A 20,979-nucleotide genomic window follows, 5' to 3' on the forward strand; every position below is an offset into this window, starting at 1 on the left:
GAAGGTTTTCAAGTGCTGTTTTTTGGGACAAATTAGCTCTGATGTCTTTTTGACATGTGTGTGTTATTTACTTTTGGGCCTGTCTTGAAGATTCGTGGTGATTCTTTCTTGCTTTCTCCTGCTCCGATATTAAAAGCCCACTTAAAGATAAGGCTCAGCCATTGACCTCAGTAGCACTACATTGATATCAACTTAGAATTTTACTAATTTGTTTGACTCATAGGACTTCTTTTCATAGTGAAGTGTAGAATATTGTGAAAAAAATTTCCTTAAGAAGTTTCCATTTATATTTTTATTTTTATTGAGTCTTTATGCTTTGTTTGATTTTTTTCATAGTGTACACATTTGTTTTCCCCAATTATGAAGGGTAGGCCACCAATACTTTATTTGCTCATTGAGATTATAAATTCAGCTTTTAAATTTTAGTTTTGGTTTACTTTTTTTTTTTTTTTTAGTTTTGTAGTCTTCTTCCACACCAACATTAGGACGTTCTAAATAGTGATCTGATTGTAAGTACTATAATTCTGTTCTGCATTTTACTATGTAAAAGTTTTTATTGGGCATTATATTAAGTCATATTTGACATCTAAAACCATTTCTGATGTCTTATTTCATTTTGCAAGTGTAGGAGATTTCTTTTCATCAACATATACTGTAATGAAAAAAAATATTGTTGAATAATCTCTCCTTTGGTAAAGTAAAATTGGAATGGTTTGTCCAATTTTTTTTAAAGGGAGAGAATTGAGTTGTTAAAGAGGTTGATGCATTGATAGTCGTGATAAACCTCCATCGCTGCTGTGGATTTTTAAACCAGCTGACTGGTCTGTACTGAAAGCTAATTGAATTTTCATTGTTGACCATTTCTATTGTCCCCCAGTTTATTATTTGTAACCTGTCTGTGATGGGTTATGTCAATATTACTGCCTTAGCATGGTTGTGTTTATTTACTTTTCCTCCGTATCAATGGCCTTTTAAAGTTTTACTCATTTAGTGGACACAGACTCTTCAAACAGACACATATTTATGTTTCTGAATATCAAAGGACTTAAAGAGCACAACCAGACATGTATCTGGCACACAGGCTCATGATGTCTTAGCTTTTCAGAGTTTTCTGATTTTTTTTTTTATGAAATGAAAAAATATGTTCTTAATAGGGTCCTTTTTTTTTTCTAGCAATAGAGATTCTGAATTGAGTGTGTGATTAGATAATTTGCATGGCATTTAACTTTTCAGTTTACAAATTAATAGTTCTATCAAATTTACCATGCAGAGATTTTAATGGAGAGATTTTAATGCTAAAAGACTTGTTTGATGTTCCATAACATTTAGGAAAATATCAATAAAGAACCAAGGTTAGATAATGGTAAAAGTACAAAATATCAAGTTATACTTGGTAAAGATAGAAATTTAGATGTGATGTAATAGAAGTAAGGCATTTCTCATGTTGAGAAAATTTATACAAATCTTGTAAGTTGTAAACAGTAAATTGCTTTTGATTTCAGACATAATTTTGTGAGATATTCAGCTTGCAAATACATGTATTTCATTCTTTAATACTATAGTTTAATACGTGTACTGAAAATATTATATTGAGCAATAACAAAATATTATGAATATTTTGTGTTGCTGAAAAATATTAAACAACAATTTGAGGAAAATATTTTGTCACAGATCTACAGTATTTGTATTTTTAAAGCAAACCAATTTTTGTTTTCTGAATATCTTTTAAGTAATGTGTAAAAAAAAAAAAAAAAAATACTATTTTAAATTTTAAATTGAATGAATATAATCTGAGGGATTTTAATTTTGTTAAAATTTGTCAGATTTCTTAGCTAAATACTACTAACTTTTAATAAGGTTTTTCAAAGACTAAAATTCAGAAACCCACAAAGTTTTATGTTTTTATTTAGACAGTGAGATATAAAGAAACATTTAATTTTCCTAAGTCAACTCAACAATGAATCAAATGACTCAAAAGTCTGACAAAAGTGCTAAATTCTACACAACAATTAAACAGTTACATAAAAGATTCAAATACAGTTATATGGAATTAGCTTGACCACATCTTAAAGCAAGTTTAAATCTGTTGTGGCATACACAATTGCTTTTTTATAGACCATCGGTGAATTCAAAGTGGGACGAAACCCAGTAATCAATTTAGATACCATAGGTAGTATTGACCAGAGGAAGATATTGTTTACCTATGTCCCAAAAGGTATTGAATGATTAAGGTAGCTGGATGGGAGGCTTTGTGAAGGGGGAATCGGCCAAGACTAAACACTGCTTATTTTCTTTCAATATTTACGCAAATCAACAGCAAATACTGTTGAGGGGTAATCGCTGGAAAGAATTTTGACCAGGGAAGCAAGAGTGATTGGATGAGAAGGAAATAGGATCAAAGGGGATTTTCAGAGGGAGAAACGGATGAAAAAATAAATTTGAATTACATTGAGGATTTTTTAGAATTTTAATTAGGTGAGAATGTTATTTTTCTTAAACAAATTTGTTTCTTAATTATTTAATTAAAGAGGTTTCAGTATGTTTTTAAACACATACTAAGCATTCAATAATTTTTAAGTTATAAATATATTTTTGATGTTTCTGAATATTAATATGTTACAAAAACATCTTTTGATGAGAAAAAAAGAATATAAAAAAGCAATGTGAAGTGCTCTTATGTGCATTAATGACCATTGACAGTATTATCTCAATGCAGCCCAGACGGACAATTAATCATTCACTTTTTGTCGCCTGAGGAGGGATCATTCTTGTTAGTCACATGCTTGATAATTCTCCTCATTTTTTCCAAAAGATTAACCATGAAGACCTTTAGTTGCAAATGTTCTTTGTAATTAGTGATACCATACAACTGTTTAAGTGTGTTTGTGTGCACAAAAAGGGTATCATCTGGGGTACAATACAAGCTGGAGGGCCCTTGTGACCCTTGTCATTACTTTCCATTGTCCGTTCCGATGGCTAGACGGTTCCCCGATTCAGGGGTTATTATAATAATGGTGTTGGTTGTTTGGCAATACTGGGTAGAAATTTGGAGAAATCAGATCTTCACGAAGCTGCTTTGAGTCCGCGTCGCTCCTGGGTATGGGACGGTCTCCCTCCTGTGTTACAGAGTGCTGTGTCCCACTGTGATTAGTTGAGGCCAAATGTCACTTGTAATTTGTCATGTCTTACAAACTGTACCCCAGACTTGTCAAGGAAACAGTTTATATGGCATTTCTAACATATTTGTTTGTGGCTAATGTCTTGTTTTAATGATGTTTTGTACCATATATCTTTAATGTAATTGCTGTGGATGAAAAATGTTTTCCAAAATTGACCTCCTTATCGATAATAATTATTTTCTGGCATTATTGTGTCTTGAAAAGCTTCTGAATCTGTTGAAATTGTATATTTTAACTATTAGAACTTTTATGCTTGATATTATCTTCAATTATGAAGCTGTGTTTCAAAGTATGATTTGGGATGTGATGCTAATTTTTTATCTTTTTAAGTTATAGTAAGCAATAAAGATAATTTTTTAAAAACTTTATATTTTCCTTTCCTGTATGAAAGAATCTTTAAGACTATGTCCTGACTTTTGTTAACAATAATCAAAGTTGATAAGAAAATGCTTAATTTCATCATTCAAAGAAATACTATTGTTTCTAGTAAATGGACTCATAAGTCTGACATGAAATTTGGAAATTTAACTCCCCAAAAATCACACTGTATTATAATTAATATGGCAATCAGAAATGCAAAATACGAAGGACTCTTGAACAAGGTTGAATTACCCCATAATCTTTAATACCCAATGTTGCCAAGATTGGCCAGTATAATATTTCACAAGAGGCTCAAGCTAAGCCTCTTGAAACCGGACATTGATACTTTATCCCTTGCTACTAGCATCACTGTAAGCTGTAGACGACCCAGCCTGAACTGTGGGTGACATTGGGGGTATCCTTAAGTCCATCTTAACACCGAATGGCCCCCACTTTTCCTCTGGCCATGGATTAATTGAAGAAAATGAGAAGAAAATTTGGAAAAATTGTAGAATCCTTGCAAGTGCAGCAACTGAAATTCGGCCTCTTGGAAGTTGATCTAATTATTTTCGCAGCGAATGGGCAGATAATTATGAGGGTATAACTGAACAAAGAATTAATGTCCCTATGTTCTGGGAGAGTAGAGAATTGCCTACTCAATGTTTAATTTCAATTTGAATATTAATGAACATGAAGCAAGATTGATTGTTTTTCTTTGTGATTAAATTCCAAAAGTTTTTATGCTTCATGTGAAATAGATGTTTTCTGATTATGGCTTTATAAAGCTAATCTCACACTTTAGTTCTCCCTCCACAATTAGTGACCAAAAGAATAGTTACAGATCTAGGAGTTCATTGTATTCTTCAGTACGTAAGGTCAGTTTTACTAATATGATATTACATAAATGTAGGCAATATCTTGGTAATGATAAAAACAAAATACATGTCTTAATTGCAACTCTTTGGGTATATAGACTACTTGACATTGCAATTAAGCTTTAATCATGATGTTTTATACTTCTTAGGATGTCATTTGCAATATTTTACTTTGAAGGGGTGGAGTATGGTAAAAAAAAAATGAATTTGAATGATGAAAAATATGTAAACACCTTTGGTATATTTTAGTAACGAAATAGAAGTAATTATGGTAACCATTCACTAAACAAATAGTCTCCTGAAGGATAATGCTGTTGTAATTATGAGACATACATACACTTCATGACTTCATGACGCAGCCTACTAGAAATATAGATAGACCCCTTTCTATTTAGAACTGATTAGTGAGCAGTTGTTTTGTAGTAAGGACAAAGAGGAATCTTATGCTTAGGAGCCACCTTATGATTAACATCATTTAATTAAAATATCAAAAAACTAGGCCTGTAGAAGTGCTGTGAGAAAATTTTTATACAGTGCAGAATTTTCTTCATAGTTTTTCAAAATAGCTTTTTAGTTTAATCTGATTTTGACCTAATTAAAATTATTCTTTAGTGCAATTCTCATAAGTATGGGAAAATAAGAAAATGAAATACTGTGATTGATGCTGATGTAATGGGAGGATAATGCTTCTGAGGTAAGCAAGGTTATGAGGAAGTTTCCATGAGACTGTAAAAGAATACAATGCCATTTGGAATGCCTTCTTACATTCGTTAATTTTCTGCACAATTTTTTAAAATATCTGTTTAGGACAATATGATTATGCATCTGCTTGTTTTATGTAGGTTTAATGGTGAATTCATAGTAACTAATAGGCATATAATTGCAAGCATAGTTTTAATGATGTGGTTTAGTTCCATTTCAGCAAATCACGATCCTCTCCAAACTTTTGCAAGATCAGTTAATTCCTTAAAATCATAAACAAATGGAGAACCTAGTGTGGACAGGGTCATGACCCTTGGGTGGATTACTGCAGCCACCTTCAACAAAATTCCTGGATCACCTCTACTTACCGGAATTAAACGCAAATTAAAGCAAGTGTTTTTATTGACACCATAGATGGCTTTTTAAGACGTAATGCTTGTCATCTTCCTGGGGTGGATAGGGAACCTGGAATTTAGTTTATACTTGTGTACCTAGACTGGGTAAATATTATTTAAACTTGGAGGTAATATTTGCACACGGGGGCTTGATTTGGGCTTTGTGATAAGAATTTTCAGATGTATGAAGATAAATGTGATTTTGTCAGAGATACTAAAACTGTGGCATTAAATTTTTAGGGAGTCTTAAATTTTCTGAGAAACTTTTCACAGCAAAAAAAAAACCCTTTACAGTACATGTGCTTGAAATAAAGTCAACATAGGTGTCAAAATTTGCACTGAGAATGATCAATATTGACTGAGTTAAATGATCTTGCTGCAAAAAGTTTTGTTATAGCAAATTTCTTTGCAGAATGACAGCAGTCGCTTTCCATTCAGCTATTGAGTGACTCTAACCAGCATTTGGCCATAAAAAATGATACTGCATTATTATCAGATGAAATCTCGAATATCTCCAGAAGCTGCATGGGTTTTTTAGGTGCTACCAGTTTAAGAGTCTGTTTTTCTTACTTATCAAATATTTTGACAGTGTGAGATTGGCTTGATTTATAAAACCAACAACTGTGTGTCATTACTGCAGGCGGTTCCCAACTCTGATGTCTTTACCATCATGTAACTGTTCTTCCATTTAAATCTGTATTACATTTGTATTTGAATTCTTAGAATTTCTCTTCATCTTTGAAGCAGTTTCTTGTGATCTATTTTGAGAGTTAGATTGATGAAAATTAGATACCAAAAAGAGACAATTCACACCATTGTATACATGTTTTTTTCTTTTTGATAAAGTGTGAAAGGGGCAAGCTCCATTAACTTGTAAATCAACCACTTGCAGCATTGCTTTTCTATTGCATGCTTGTGCTGATGCACAACTGAGACTTAAGTTTTTTTCTTTAAAATAAATTTGCTGCAAGTAAATTAAATATTGTTCTCCGATTTTGTAAATTGGCTTTAGGCAGTTAGAGGTATCATAGTGGTAACAAGGTTATAATATTCTGGCCTTTTGAACCAACAGATCTCATGGGATCTAAGGCAGGAGATACAGAGTGCTAGAGTTCCAGCAAATCATTCAGGATCTGAGTGATTTACTCCTTGTTTTCTAGGTGCTACTTCCTCTTCATGCAGATCAAAATCTTTATGTTTGTTTTTAATGAAGATTTATATAAAGTTAAGCTGACATCCTTCTGTCCAACCTAGAGGGAGGGGCTGGAAAAGAGTTTGGGGGTCTCAGTAGCAGGTAGGAATATGGTCTTGTTGTATGAAGCTTTGAAGTTAAAGAATGACTGTCATGTAAAAATCAGGAGGTAAGGTAGGTTAGCATCTTAAATAATCATGCATCTATCATATTATGGACTTGTAATACTAACAGAACATCTTTCATGGAAGCAAAGTTGAAATATTTCTTTTAAAATTTTAAACCGTAAATTTTATATGAAATATACCATGGATTGTTCATACCAGTATGATTTTTGAACTTGTACTTCAGGTTGAGAGTTTTAAGATTTGAATGTGTCAAAACTAAATGTATGAGCTCAAATTTTGTCAGAAGGACATGATTTTTACATCATAAAGAACATGCAGTTTGTTTTATCTTATTTCCTGCTTTTGAAGAGTCATCAGGTTTTTTTGTGTTACACTTACAAAATTGTCTAAGGTTATGTTGGGTTATTCCTAAAGAGACCCAAAACTTCACCTTTTCTTTTGATATCAGTTGATGATCTTTTGTGAAAATGAAATTCTATACAAGATATTTTTCTCTATTTAAGTTAAAAAGTATGTCATTATTTTTATCATGAAGGCTACTTCTTGTCTTTTTTTAAAGCCTTTTAGGGTCAAATTGCAAAAGAGGAGACATCAATAGCTAAAGTTTAAGGAAAACAAGAAACATTACTGTCTTTATCTAAAAAGCTTGGTCGTGCACCATAAAATTATAATTTGTAAATAATTGGTATGGAAATTTGAAGAAAATATTTTGAAGTATGAATGAGGGTAATTCTTGTCAAGTCTTTTAAATATCTTATTGAGAGATGGAAACTTCATAGATATCATTTGGATGTCCAAAGGTTAACCAACATCACAGGTAGGGTAGAGATAGTCATTTTAAGCACCGTAACATTAGTATTTGTATTTAATTTATTTCCAGAATGAAAATTCTTCCTGCAAAATTTCTGAAGTTGTTTGTATGTTAATTTGTTAATTACTCTGGACAAGAAAGTCGTACTATGAATTTATTGGGGGGGAGGGGGTGTATGTTTAACAGATTTCTAAAGCTGAGGCCTGTTTTTTTTTTTGAAAATCATTCTTAAGAAATTTTATTTTGCATAATTTATACTAAATTTTTTGAGGTCTTCATCCTAACTATGGGTTCTTTTGATCGTACTCCGGGCAAGAATAAAAAATATTAATGTTTAAGATATCTTCTTCAAACATGCATTAGCACTTAAATGTGTATAAATGAATCTCCAATTATATGATGTCATATCAAATTCATATGATCTGATAAAACAGCAATTTAAATGAAGCCATAGTGGCATAAAAATCTAATGTGGCCATCTTCTCTTTTGCCACCATTCCATCAGATTTCCTTTTAAACTTTTTTATGGCATATTTTAACTGGAAAGCGGTAAAAATCTAAAGGCAAGCATCATTAGTTTCTACAAATAACAAAAAATTGAAAAGCACCACATTGAATCTGATCAATGTCCTTCAAGGTGACTTCATCATTTACTGCTATACAAAAAGGGTGGAGTTTTTTAAAATAGGCTAAACCAGGTATATGTTTTGATTCCTTCCATGGAAAAATCATGTGTTTAATTGCAAGTTAACTTTTTATTTATCGAACATCAATAGTCTCAAAACAAGTCTTTTGAGGAGGAAAAAAATTAACAATTTTAAAAATTGTGTAATATCTGACTGCTGACTGTTATTCAATAACTAGAATCAGGGAAACAGCTGAATTGAAAGTTGACATGTACAGAAATTTGAATAATTGATACAGAGTTTTATGTTCAGGTATAAAAGTATTTATGTGCTTTGTGATTGCCTAGCAGTGGTTGAATTAATACTACCATCAACGTACTATTGTTGTTCATGGAATTATACTGTTATAGGATGGATTTGTGGTAGTAACTGTAGCATCCATTTGTAAGTAGAGTTTTGGTGTAGAAGTGTCTACATCCATACAATATGAACCATGTTTAATTAATCCCAATTACATGATGTATCTTGAAAATACTTCCTCAGTCTTTTTTGGGAAATGGAAGAAAATACAAATTGTGATTAAAAAATTATGTATTGTTTTAAATATTCATAGATTTTATAAGATATAATCTAAATAGTTATGCAGATTTCCAAAACTACTTTACACATACATATTTTATGGTATGGACAAACTGAAAAAAGATTTGTATCCGTGATAATTATGGGGTCAGTGTTTGATATCCAGAACTTTGGAATATGTTTATCCCCCCACCCCATTTACCTCATTTCCTCTTATTGTCTGTTGCAAACCATGGAGTAAATATTTTATCTCGCATGAAGACATTATGTGTTATCAAACTATGTATGAACCATTTCCTATTTCCTTCTTTTAATAAATTTCATGGTGTTTCTGGAGATAAAACTTGCATCTTTCTCTAAAAAAGAATCAGATATAGAATGCTGAGTAATCTACAGCCACAGTTTAATGTGCTCTGAATTTCATACCAATATTTGAAAGATAAATAAATAATTTTGGTACAGGTATGCATTTTTATAGGGCATCAGAACATTTAGTCATAGTATTTTTTATCCATTACTATTATGAAACTGATGTAACATCCTTTCCACTTCCATAGAGTAAAAATGCATAAATGGCTAAAAACAGAGTTTTTGACCCCCTACACTGAGCCCAAGGGGGGGGGGGGGGGATTATTACACTTTTTGTTGGAATTGGTTTATTTCTATCAGATATTAAAATTAATAAGCTCTTCCCTTATTCTAATTCTATAGATCTTCAGATGCTGCAAGCTTAGGGATTTCATGGATTTCCTTACCCTTCAAACTCTTGCAAAATTGTTCTGCATAATATGCCATATCAAACAATAGAGGTATCATAAGAAAAATTAGAAAGTGATAATGCAAAGGAAAGAGGAAATGAAAGAAAACTTCACCCTTTATGTAATGGGCAAAAAAAGTTTGGGTGCCCTATGTGCTGTGACTTTGACACTAAGGATGAATTTTAATGTTCATTTTCTAGCCCATCATACAAACACATACATACACTTTCTTGATTAACAAATTCGTTTACTTACCATATTTATATAGTGTTTTATGTTTGGTTTTGTTTAACCCCAAACCCCCCCCACCCCCCACCCCTAAGTATGAGGATACAAAGTCCTTGGACAATACCAGCCAATTGGGCGCTACTATTAAATGAAGATTATTTCCTGGTCAAATTGGCACATCCTTTGATAATAAAATTAATCAAACCTGTTGATTTCTTCTTCATTGCTTTCATATTTACTTAGATTTTGAAAGTTTTAAATCCTTTAATTCTTCAATCCCGTTTTTATCTATGAATTAGCAGAATTAGTTATTGGGGCACTCACTGAAAAGGAAATTTATATTTATTCTCTTGACATGAGCTAACAAACAGAAGATAAGCCATTGATGACATAAGAAGCAGACGTGAATTCCCTGAGTGTGACATCACTATCTAGAGTCGATTTTATCATTTTTTCGACAGACCTCATCTTTTACATGTATTAATGCAAAACTTTGCAGGGCTCCTTTTTTTTCAAGATAGAAAAAGATCAATGGTAGAGATAAGTGTATATATCTTTACTTGTTGGAATTATCTGATAAAAATGAAAAATGCTGGTCTATGGGGCTGGCAGATCATGGATTTACCATAACAATTAATCAAATATTTATTTTCATATTTGAAAATTTATTATTCAAGACAAACTAACCAGTAGATCAAATGAAATGTTTCATGTTATGTGGCGTGTCTTATCGTCAACATTTACACACCCTCCATAAGCTGTGAAATGGTCCTGCTTTTATCATTATAACTGTATGTGTCCCCAGATAAGAACTTCAAACACAGATAAGTTATCTGCCCTTTTCCCAGTGGTTATCTACCCTTGGTTGGAGAAGAGTCCTTGTGATCTACATGGCTGTCAGGGATGGGGGTTTGATATCAGTTGTTTGTGGGGATAATAATTCCTGTCAATGTCTGGTCTTGTTCCTGAAGGAGGAATAAGGAGGAATCTTGACTTCACTATTACTCATATGTTAAACTAAGTTTCTTCTTTTAAACCAGAAACTAAACTCAAAAACTTCAAAATGAAGAGAACATGATGTAAATTATGTAACAGATTAGAGTTGTAAAATTGCATAACAAATTATAAATTAGAGAGGATGACTAAAAAAATGCAACATCTTGATCTTTTTTGTACTGATTTTACACATTAGGTTCTAGACATTCAAGACAAATTGCATTAGAAAATGTCTTTGAAAATGGTATGGTTTAGTGCAATAAATAAAATTTTCATGATTGAAATAAAAGACAGCTTTTGCTCTGTGTGAGTTGAACTGATTTTCAGTAAAATTCTGAACTTTGTAATTGGTTTGTGACAAATCTCATGCTGGGTTCAAGTTTTATCAATTAGACTATCAAGTTATTCCTAATCAGCTGTTCTTATCTTTTTCTTGTGTGGTTGTTAAATCAGTTACCAAAAATATTTGTGAGAGACTGTGATCCAAGATGAAGACATCTTTTATCAATTGATCATTTTAATCTTACTTGATGAAATGATACCTTCACAGCCAAAACATTTGATATTGTACAATGAAGTCTCTTTTTACAATCTTGCTTGTGTCTGAAAGCTTAAACTCACTGGTAGCATCCCCGCCAGTCATTAAAAAAAATAATGTGAACAATTTATAAATATATCTTACTTTAAAGATGTATTTTTTATTTATATCATTCAGTTTATTTTTATTTACTTTTTAACGAAAATATCTAGGAAAACTGCCAAATAATATCATTTTAATTAATCCCCTAATGATACAACATAGAGTGGGGGAGGCTAAAAGTTTCCTTTCTGTCTATCTGTCTGTCTGTCATGAAATCTATATCGCTAGGTTTTTCTGAATTTTTTCTATGCATATTTGAACATATTGTGGTGTATTTGGAATGCGAGTCTAACTTAATTAGTGCATTATAGATATTTGGGGGGGGGGGGGGGGGGTTCTGTATTTAATAATATGCAGTTTATGAAGATGGATGACAAAAAATGAAGTAAAACTTTAAAGTTTCTCCAGCCTTTTTTATAAAGGAAGTAACTGGACATTTAGAATCCTTATCAAGAACAATATCTCATGTCAGGTGCCTTTTCCCCCCCAACATAATCTGATCTTTTTGAAAACTTCTGAAATAAAACCACATAATCTTGTGTTATTTTTCATCAGAGAATTTGAGTTGAAATGGATTTTTTTTTCTTTAAAACTTGAATCTCTTTGGAAATCTTGATAAGATAACGGGAATTTCTGGTACAAATGATGAGATGCTGATCTGCTCGGCAGGACGTCCCAGCTTGCGAAATGAGATTCAGGTGATAGTATCAATGGTAATGTTACTGCAATTCCACTTAAGAAGTTTATAAACACCGTTATCAGCCTCTATGATGAATATTAGCTCTTAAAAATGAGAAAACTCCCAGCAAAAAGGTTCTGTCGGTCCAGTTAGGATTTAGCCGAGCTGAAAAACTGGTAAGTAAGATATATAAACAGAAATTTCAATTTTTGGTAGATTTGTTTTCAAGACATTATTTTAGTGTATATTTATTCAGGGCTCAGTTAGCATTGATGAACACGATGAAGCTCTGGTAGTGAGTGATTTATTTTAGGCACATTCTGAAGATTGTTGAAAGCTTAGAGTTTGTAATTGGCCAAGATTTATTGGTTCTATATTTTCGACCAATTCTGATGTAGGTGTTTTTCTCTGGTGAATGATTTATTGCAGCTCATTTTATACTTCATAAAGAAACTTCATATATAAACATAATTTTACCTTTAAATTGCTGTTAATGTAAATATTATATCTTTTTATCTGTATTTTTTTGTACTATCGTGGAGTAGACAGCAATTTAGAAAAAGTCCGGGGTACATAAAGGAGAAAGAGGTCAGGTAGTTTGGTATCATTTGCCAAAATATCCCTCGTATAAAGTGAAGATATAAAAGGAGGACCTAATGGTCTCAATTCAATCTTTAGGTATAGTGATTATGCAAGTATAAGCAATGAGGTGCTAACTTTTATAACTGAGGATTTTAAGTGGCCAATTTTGATTAATGATGATCATTAATGATATCCTGTGATATATTCAGAAGTTAAACTTAAAGAAATTTGAGACCCTACAACTGCATTGAACATTTTAATTGGTGTCAGAATTTTAACGTAGAGTGTCAGAAATACAGGAATTATCCAAGGAGATTTTGAGAAGGTGAGCAGTTCAAACATATGCGTGATTGAGACAGGGTACGCAAAGAAGGTGGGAGAATGAAAGCAGTAATTGACTTGGTGAATCCTCAACTTATAAAGAAGATAATTATAAGTTAAATGATTTTTTGTGTTTGAATTATCATCTAGTCCCTAGCCATGGTTTGTTAGGGGTAGGCATCACAACATCTGAAGAATAGATCACCTAGCTGCTTTTATCTTGTGTATAGTATAGCTTCAGTGATCAGGAAATGGTTTACAACTTAATTGATTATAATTTAGATATCATTTACCAGGTCTATACTCATCCAAACAGAAGGTATGTATACATGCTGTCCATTCTGATATGATTATGGATATGACTTATAAAAGTTTATTGACTTTCATAATCTTAAAAGATTTCACGTTTTAATGCATGGCTATGTTTTCATAGAACTGTTCTGATCATGTTTTTTTTTCGGGGCTTTGTGATTCTCAACATTGCTAAAGGATTTTTCCCTATATCTAGGTACTGTTTTTATAGTTTTAGACAGATTTACAATGGTACATACTTGGTTGTAAACTTCAAATATTTTCACATTTGGGTTGGTTCAAATGCTTGCTCTCATATCTTTTTTGTTTGCCTAATTCATTGAATTTCACTGTCTAACACCAGAAATCTTTAAAGACAAGGTGCTTTAATAATCCTGTTAAAGTCTTAAAAAAATATTAGACTGATTTTACCACTTTTACAAGAGATTATTCACAGTGGTATTGCTAGGGACATGCTAATCTCGAGGCTTAGAAGGAGACTTTTTAATTTCTTTATTGTCCCACGTGTAAGTTGTTTATTTTAAAATCACAATAGCCCAATAAATTATAACACCCCATAAATTCCACATTTATTGTCCCCCTCAGGATTTGATTGGGGAAACTTGTCTTATGTCATAAAAGTATTAAGAGAACCTTTAATGAGATAGACAGGTAAAAATCTATGAAGGTTTTTCATCTGCTTCTTCACATAGGTGCTCTGATTGCTTATTGTTCCAAAATAAGAGAACACTGCATCCTGCAGAGTTAGGGTAGGGGCTGGGATGACACTAACCCTGTGTGGTTAATGACAGACTGTGAGCTTTAACTACAAGTTTGGTTCTCTGCAGTTTGGGTCAGGGTGTTAGGTGTTTTGATGCAAGGTGTGGAAATAGCAACAGGACACTGGATTAGGTGAGAAGAGTGAATTGTCCCCGTGTTTGTCCGACTTGCCCTAATCCTTGTCATTGCTATCAGTGGGCAGTGGTCATTCTAAAGAAACTTTTCATCATTGTCAAAAGTGTGGATCTTTCTTTTTTAAATTCTTGGTAAGATTATGTTTATTTGGTATTTCCCCTTTCTTTTATAAATTGCAAAGAGTAAAAGGGGTCATTTTTGTTATTTCATTCTTTATATCATTTGCAGTTTATATTTGAAATATACTAGTATCTGATTTTCAGTTGATTAATATTGAAGCAATATTCTGGATAAAACTGTAGAAATATTAATGTTAGTATCGGACATGTATCAACAAATGTAAAGTTAACTGTTAAAAGCTGTAATGAACCTGTTGTACTATCTGTAATTGAATGTAATATTTTGTAACAATTTGGAATTGGGGCATAAAAGTGAAAGGGCTTTAAACTCTTTTTGATGGCTAAATTTCATGATAATCTAAAGTATGCCATAAAAAGTTGTTTTTTTTCAAAGCAACACTCTGCATGAGTAGAAAAAGGAAGATTTGAGATTAGAGTTGGATTTCAGATAAAATTCAGAAGCTTATGTGCAGGTTTTTTTCCTACTGGATATGTATTTTCCTACAGACGCAGCGAGGAGTTTTATCTCTTAGCACATATTTCTATGTCTTGAAAATAAATCTTTATCACAAATTTAACATTCTTGCAGTCTTGGAAATGGGAGTCATATGGGGTGAGGGGAAGAAAAATAAATGTCCATTTCTCGTTTCTCAGTGATATGCCACTGCTATTTTTTATTTATCTTTTTATTCTCTTATCTCATTAAAAAAAAAAGGATTTTTCCCAAAACACTTGTTTCAAATCTTATCTGTTTTTCAGCCCACATGCACATCTCATCTTCACATAATTTTACTGCTATGGACATTAATAAAAGATATGTTTTTCAAGTTTGTGGAAATCTTTTATAACCTGGGACCTAGATATGATGTATTAAATATGATTCATAACCAAACAAGAACAGCAGTAGATTAGCCACAAAAAGGTACTGGTGTTGTCTTTGAAGTGTTAAAGAACTAATCTAGGTAGTAATTTGTGTTACTTGAGGCCAGTTTTTGACACCCTAGCAATGGATACATGAGTGATCTGCCAATACTTGTTGGGGAGTTGCGTTACCTGCTATCAACATTTTTGTTTCTTTGTGCCTAAATTATCAGAAAGGCCATTCAATGTTGGTGTTTTTGTGTCATTTTATGATATGTATGTGTCAACCTTTGATCCCAGTGTAATGTAGGGCAGGTGTAAATGTGAACACAAACAAACAAGTCCATGATAAAGTTTGCGTACAAACACATTGTAATAGTTAAAGTAGCTGATATCTTTCTACAGAGAAAAATTCTGTAGCTTCTTTGTCACCTGTTTCCATGCAAACAAAAAATAGCATACAAAATCAAAGGGAGCAGAGAGTTTAAATCCAGAAGGTTTACAATGTAATAGTACAAGACACTCTAGACATTATCATCGGTGTAAATTTTACTTTTACTTTTGTTGTTTTGAAGTGAAACCATATTTTTCAGGTGTGAACCGGAGACCAAGAATCATATTTCAGACATTATGTATGTTAATTCATGTAAATGACTGTCATTTGCTTTTTTTTCCGCAGCGAGTCGACTCCGTGCACCCTTAACTGTCAATCAGGCTCCGTTGGCCCAATCATCGATCTGCGTGGCTCTCACAGGTAAACCCCAGGTAAGCTCGCAAACACTTACTGCACAGGCAGCTGGTCATCTCCCTATAGTACCGTGGCTGGATAATGCCCCCCTAATCTCCACAAACTTTTATCTTAGGGATTTTTATTAGCCACCACATTTAGTCTTGTAATTGACAGTTTGTCTATGTCCAAGCTTGTGATCTATATACACTGTGTGTTAAAAGTGGGGAATATATTCTCTTCATTTTCATTTAGGGAATTTAATGATAAGTGCTGAATGGATTTTGATTGCGAGGAGGTTTTATATATAAAGTTATCTTAAACATGAATTTAATGGATGTACAATTTTAGTGGAAGGGATATTTTTCAAGCTTCATGATTAGGTGAGAGAGTATTTATAGATAATAATAATAGTTGTTCATGGTGTATCGTATCTATATGTGACAATAATTGTGTCATCATAGTACATTAATTTTGTTGTATATGGATAAAATGAATAGGACAGTTTTCTCATTTTCTGTCTTTATATAGTCACATAATAATATGATCATTTTTGTCTGTTTTTTATTCACAAGAAAATAACAAATTTCAAAAGTTATATATATTTTATGTTTTACAGTCATGCATGATAAAATTTGTGATTGTTTTATAACTCATCATGCAAAAAAATTATAATAGTAATTAATAAGTGTCAGCTTAATTTCATTTTGCCATCAGCTAAAACATTGAAAATTTATATAGTTTCTATTTGGTAAAGACAGTGAAAATTTGACACATGACCCTAAACAAAAACTCCCCCAGTATCCTTGTCATACATGCCAACCATTTGCTGATTTTTTTGTGAGGAAAAAAAGGTAGAAACAAGGGCTTTAATAAATTTTCTGTCAGCTGAATATTTTGAACAAGTTGACATGCATGTAGATGGTGTCTTTCTGAGAAAAGGCTAGACATTTGAACGAAAATAAAAACAAAGTCGTGGCAGCTTAGTTTTCTCCCAAGTTTTTGACAGGAATTTCACTCATCAAGGTTTGGCCCAAGACACTGATGGACATGCACATGGCTTGTTCATGGGAGATACAGCACAGTTTCATTTCTGTTGCAAAATTGTTAATTCCATAAGTCTCAAATTCACCTGCACCTGTGCTTGTCTGATGCTTGGGAAAAAAGCCATGAAGAAATTTTTCAGTACTAGCTCATGAAAAAAGCAAATAATTATTTGGTCTGTAGAGACAATATTTATGGTATCAACAAAATAATTTGTTGGTAAAGTAGACATGTGTCATTATAATTATTTTCTTCTTCTTCTTTATTTGTTGCATAATAATTCATTTTTCTTCTTTGTTTGTAGAGTAATGAGCAGTTTAGTTTCAACAGACTGAGCAAGACCACATACAAAAAGGTAACCTGAATTAATTATTACATTTAATAGCAATTAATATGGTGAGAAATGAACAAATATTAGTCATAAATTTCATTCTGTTAAATCCTCCATAAACCTCCCTGTTTAGAAATGAAGGTAGCCATACAGTACAATCAGATTGTACTATATGACTGTGATGATTTCAATACTATAGTCGTAGATAATGTGGCGGATGATATCATCTATAGATAAATGTTTTAAATGTAAATATAGGAATCGATGTCATTTTCCTGGGCCAGATAACATTGAATTTGAGACTCCTAAAATTATTTCCATGCTGTTAAAATATATTGGGATTATGCATTTATACACACACTAAAGTAAGACTGGTTTAAATTAAATTCGAAAATTTATGTATCCTTGACAAAATCTGTAAAAGATGTCCTTGGCTCATACCAGATTATAAAGTGAGAAAAACGTCAGTTAACAAGTCAACAATGAATGACTGTAGTATTTATTGAATGGAAGAAATTGGAACAAAGCACTCGGTTGTATGCCGCAACAATTTACCCTAAAATGGCAGTTTTAAGTCCGCTTTGTTTACTGTTTTTCCGAACTTTAATTATCAAAGAAGTGCACGCAATCAACACACACATGGACATTCTGATAGACTAATAAACCGTGAAACAATTGAAGGTTTTATCCCACACACTTATAAGGAAATCTGGTGTTGCCGTGTGTTCAATATTTTATTATTGAAATTACTGCATGCAACCACATAATTTTTTTTGACAAGCAGTGACTTAATACTTAGTCAGACTTCTTTTTAGAGGATAGTTTGGTAACATAGGGGTTCAATAAATTTCACTACCCATTCATTTTGTTTTGCACGACTCTATGAAAAAAAAAAATTTTAAATGGATATTCTTGTTTGTACCCGTGTAACAAGTGATAAATATTGAAATTCCTCAATGTTATTAAATTTTTATATTTTGATTTATAGTCTAATCACAAAATGATATTAAAATTAAATTTTTAGATGATTTACAGAATGTTCCTTTTCTTTAATTTTTCCCTGAAAGTTTTTCACTTTGGAATAAAGGTGTCTATTTATCTGTAGGAATTAAATCTACTGGTCAGACAATGAAAAGCTATATACAAGTATATTGTAAGAGGTAAAACTTCCTCACTAACACGTGTGAAGAAATGAGAAAGGAGGGGATTTGACCAATTGGATCTAAACATATATAGAAAAGGCTTGTACAGCTGCTGCCATCGCAAATGTAATCAATGCCAGGAAAATATTAACTGGAAATCGGATAAAAATAGTCTTACAAGAAGTGTCACACCCTAAAATAGAAATTATGTGTGGTATATTCATGGCAAATTTAATCCCAAGAATTTTACACCTTATCAACAAATTTGAGTTGAAATTACATTTCTGAGTTGCATGCATTGACGCCCAAAACAACATAAGAAAAAATGATATTTCTTTTATTTATGTTGTCTATTTGAAAATGAGAATATACTCAGTATGAGTAAACCAGGAAATAATATAGACTTTCATATTTTTTATGCATGGAAACACTTTTTGACATCTCTATCTTGCATTTCTTTTCACATTAGGTAGAATTGCTGTCAACATAAAAGATGTGTACAAAATATGTCCTTGCTTATGACAAGACTGAAATTAAAAACGATGTTAATTGATTTTAAATGTTTCTTGCAATTTCTCATGACCTAGTCCCAGTGGGTTTTGGCTTGAGGGATTCAAAATTTTGACTATCATTACATTATTTTGAACAGTGGAACAGTTAATTGATTCAAACAAATGCACATTTAAAAGCATATAAAGGGCAGTGAAGAAAAACAAATGCAAATTACATTTATCTTATTTAAAATTAAAATGTGGTGTATGTAGCCTATAATACTGTAGTTCCTTTATAGTGAATATGTTTAACACAAAGGAAATGGATTAAACATTACAATTTTGGCTTTGCTACTTGTTTAACATCATGGAGGTGACATTTACAATATCATAAATTATGATAATTTAAAAAATTTTTTCTTCTTGTTCTTTAATTTACAAAAAGTAAACTTGCAGGTTAATGAATTTTCATAAATTAGTATAAAACAGAAATAAAAATGAATGAAGAACTGAATAAATATAGAATGTTGACTTAGAAATTTGAACCAACTAAATTATTGGGCTTTTTAAAAGCTTTTCTTTAAAATGTTAGATAATTTCAACATGAATAGGAAAAAGATGTGGACCCAAAGTAATGGAAGATCTGTAGATTTTAAATTGAATATCTTGTATTCTAGCATTTGAAGAAAAGATGTTATCATTTATATAATAAACTAAAATATTTTTCAACAAATTTTTTTTTCGCTGGGGCCTGCAAACACTACACTTCTTTCATCTTAGCACATAGAAGTGGGGATAAGTTTCATTCGGGACAATAGTGTTTTTGTCTGTCTCTGCAGGACTGTTTTGTAAGGAAACAGAGTCTTCAATCATTTAATCTGATAAATCCTCGTGGTACACCCATATCCCATACATCATTTAATACATTTCACCATTAAAACTCCCCAGGATTTCTTTTTTAAAATGTTTGAAAAAAGCTCACGAAAGTGAAAATACACAAAAGTTTTTAAATATTTCTACCATCATGGGTTGGGAGTCTTTTTCTTTAGGACCATGTTCAGAATTCAAAGGTTAAACCAACACTTTTGTGGGGACAGAGAATTTTCTCTTGATGACCCTTTTAAGGTGTTCAATAAAACCATTATCACTTGTTTTTGTGTTTGCCTAAATATGTGACAGGACCATTTTTCGTTCATTGTATCAGGTCCTTCTTAAGATATCAGGAGATAGAGTAGTCGATATCAGAAAATACCCCTATCATCCTTTTCTTCTTTTCAAACGTTTTATTTAACCAATTTACTTTCTTATCAAACAGTAATGAGATTTGTTGTGCAGGAGCGATGTTGAAATTAAACACATAAATCCTGAAAAAGAAAATGGACCAATTGTCAATGTACATGCTTCTGTTGACAAGATGAGCATATTGTCGGGCTTTGTGGACGCATATCCCATACTTCTTAAAATTATAAATTACTGCAATATTGAATCATATAATTATGTCCAACTGTTGTTGTGAAGGCTTGATAAATTAATGCACTGAGTAAATATCAGGATCCCTGTGATAAATTTACTGTACTTTCAATGAATTTGGAAACCAGAATTTAATGAAGTGGTCTGACAAGAAAAGATTTTTTCCAGGGTTTGGATCTTGGAGGGTGTTTTTGTATCAGAATTGATAAACTGGAGGGAGTGTTGTAGTATGAGAGATATAGGTTATAAGGGTGTCCTGTTGCTTCAAGACAGATATAGGAGCCAAACAGTTCAAATACACTTCAGATTTTACAATCTGCAAAAATAATTTTGATACTATTGATGAATGTATACAGCTGTTCTTAAATATCTTGATCAGTTCTAGAGATAGGTTGTTAGGACCCAGCCTTATCTGTTATAGAGTTACAACAGCAGAAAGCAAGGCTGGGAGTTTTTTGAATTTTTATATAAAAACTTGACATCAGTTCAGAAGGGAGGTGCATGGATTTTGAAGTTAATGAATCTTACTTAAGGTAA

At 32.0% G+C, this 20,979-nt stretch overlaps 1 protein-coding gene across 1 annotated transcript in view; it reads left to right on the top strand.

The window, feature by feature from the left end:
• Positions 1-488: 488 nt before the first annotated feature.
• Positions 489-20,979, top strand: part of LOC134251508 (hemicentin-1-like) — a gene marked incomplete at its 3' end in the record, with an annotated part of 33,896 nt that continues 13,405 nt past the window's right edge. Inside the window, exons 1-3 of the mRNA XM_062733951.1 lie at positions 489-509; positions 15,917-16,002; positions 17,313-17,363. The remainder of the gene's footprint in view (positions 510-15,916; positions 16,003-17,312; positions 17,364-20,979) is intronic.

This window comes from Saccostrea cucullata, unplaced genomic scaffold, assembly GCF_032062105.1.
Source record: "Saccostrea cucullata isolate Sc308-1 unplaced genomic scaffold, CSIRO_AGI_Scuc_v1 ctg1031, whole genome shotgun sequence".
NCBI lineage: Eukaryota > Metazoa > Mollusca > Bivalvia > Ostreida > Ostreidae > Saccostrea > Saccostrea cuccullata.